We start from the raw sequence: 2,562 nt of genomic DNA on the forward strand, positions 1-2,562 counted from the left end.
CATCTAGCAGCCTATTTTCTTAGGGACTCGGATGATCCCTGGAGACCCTCCCCTTTAAGCCCCTCTTAGCATTACTGTGCAAAAAGAGATGATTAAGAAACGAATACTATTTTAAGAATATGTGAGTGGTTCTCATCATACTCTCCAGATTCTGTCTAGAGTAGGAGCAAAGACTCAAAGATTTGTAGGTTTGGAGGTTCAACAAATCAGGAAAATATTCCCTAAACTAATGTTAATGAAATGAATAGAGGGGGAAGTAAGAAACGAGGTTGACAAGATGACTGGGAGTCTCGTTATGGTTCTACCTTGCTGTTGGGAGAACAAGCTCTGAGTAACAGCTATGATGATAGGGAGTTATTTTCATGAGGGCACTCTATGTGAACAACTCCCTCTCCTGAAAAGCCAGGCTGCCTCGTGCCAGGGAGCCAGCACCACCCCCACTACTTCTGCTGCCCAGTGCCTGAGGTTGAAAAATGTGAGGCAGCTGGGGAAGATGAGAGCCAGGCATCCTTCTCTTATTTGTTTAACCACGCTGCTGGCCTAGGTGCAATCACAGTTTTTCATTTACATGATCTGCTAATTGGAAATCCATGCCTACCCAGCCTTGGTCCATGCTTAGATGCTCTTGCTGCTGGCCTTGGATATTTCATTCCAAATATACCCTGGGTGCCAATAATGATAAAAAAAAAAAAAAACAAAAAAACCCACTTGAGAACAGTGTTGTTAGACCTTAGCATGCAAAAGAAGCACCTGGTATACTTGATGAAACCCATACTCTCAGGCCAGCCCCAAAAGATTCTGATTTAATAAGTCTGAGGTAAGCTCTGAAAGTCTGCATGTTCATTTCTGGGGGGAAAAAAGTTGCATTTCTAACAATAAAGTAATGTTAATATTGTTGGTCTGCAGATTTTACTTTGAGTGAGGTATAAGTGCCTTTGAGAGAGTTGCTATAAGAAGAGGTCGTCATTACTTTCCATTCAATCAAGTCAATAATAGATGTTAATTGGAAACTAACTTCCCCAGGTAGGAAAGAAATCTGTGGTCCTTCAGGTTGAGATTTTTTTCTTTCCCTCTCACTGCTTATCCTTCAAGGCCTGGCTTGAGTCCTTTGGACCCTCAACCAGATGCTCCAAACTATATGAACATCTCCCTTGTCTGAACTTCTACTGCACTTCAGCATAGTATTGCCTACTTTTGTTCTTAATTTTTCACTCACTGTTCCTTGCATGTGAATTTTGTCATAGATCTAAACTCTAATGCAATTGGAAAAAGGACCTCTCAACACTCACAGAGCAAGGAGAAGACATAATGATCTCCAGAATGAATTTCCAAGATCAAAGCAGAACTAAGTGTGCCTGTGAATGTAAAAACAGGTAACATTGGAGAGCTGTGATCATAAAGAAGTCATTAAACCAATTGATCACCATGTCATTTTGGCTGTGGTTCTAAATGATTTTTTGTTGTTGTTGTTTGAAGTATCTGGCACAAGATAAAGAGAGATTCTGCTGTAAGGAACAGTAAATGACTTACCTTTTCTGCTATTTGTTTTCTAGACAGAAATTAGTTTAAACTGCACCCAAGATGTTCCCAGGTTGGATGTTGCTGCATGAAATAGATTAAAAGTAACATGGTAGATTTCATGGAATGGGCATGTGAGGAGTCCCAAGTACCCTTTCCCCAAGGAAATACTATTTAACTACTAAAAATTATAAAAGAACAGCCATTTAAAGTCCCTGAAGATCTTCCTAAGGATGCACATCAAATGGAGACTCGGTCATTTAAGAAAATCTACTAAATCTTCATATAGTAGAATATATATATATATATATATAGTAAGTCCTAGAATAACCACTAGGAAAATAATTTCAGAAATATGGTTAAAAATCATTAAAGGAAGTAAAAAGTTCTCTAGAAAAGATTCATTTAATACAAAAGATGGTAGCAAAGGAGAAACAAGGGAACAAAAATATATGAGACCTAAAGAAAGAAAAGAGCAAATGGCATAAATCCAAACATATCAATAGAAATACTAAATATGAATAAACAATACAATCTGATCAAAAGGCAGAGAGAGTCAGACCACACAAGAAACAAAAATCAACTATATAGTGTCCACAAAAAATATACATTAGATTCAAAGATATAAATATGTTGAAAGTAAAATAATGGAAATACAGTAGATATACCATGCAAGCAGCAAGGAAAGAACTGGGGTGGCTATATTAGTATCAGACAAAATAGACATTAAAACAAATAATGTTGCTAGATTATAAGATTAAAGATACACTTTATAATAGGTATATTTTATAACATAAAAGGGTAAAATTTATATGATGATTATCTATTCATAAGCAAGATATGGTAATTATAAACCTTTATGTACCTAACAACAATGCCTCAAAATACAGAAGCAAAAGTTAACAGAATTGGAGGGAGAAAGATCATTCAACAATAATAGATGGAATCATCAGCACCCCAATTTCAGTAATAGATATAAAAACTAGAGAGAAGACTGACAGGATATACAAGACATTAGCAACACTATAAACCAGCTAGAACTAA

General features: G+C 36.4%; 1 long non-coding RNA gene across 2 annotated transcripts; it reads left to right on the forward strand.

Moving 5' to 3' along the window:
* Positions 1 to 558: 558 nt before the first annotated feature.
* LOC129647811 (uncharacterized) lies at positions 559 to 1,811 on the forward strand. Of its 2 annotated transcripts, XR_008712520.1 has the most exons (4): positions 559 to 817; positions 907 to 1,023; positions 1,245 to 1,373; positions 1,554 to 1,811. It is a non-coding gene; the product is annotated as an uncharacterized LOC129647811 (long non-coding RNA). The 2 variants fall into 2 exon arrangements; XR_008712519.1 differs by lacking the exon at positions 1,554 to 1,811 and having other exon boundaries at positions 1,245 to 1,431.
* The last annotated feature ends 751 nt before the right edge of the window (positions 1,812 to 2,562 follow it).

The sequence above is a fragment of the Bubalus kerabau genome, chromosome 3 (genome assembly GCF_029407905.1).
Source record: "Bubalus kerabau isolate K-KA32 ecotype Philippines breed swamp buffalo chromosome 3, PCC_UOA_SB_1v2, whole genome shotgun sequence".
Lineage (NCBI taxonomy): Eukaryota > Metazoa > Chordata > Mammalia > Artiodactyla > Bovidae > Bubalus > Bubalus kerabau.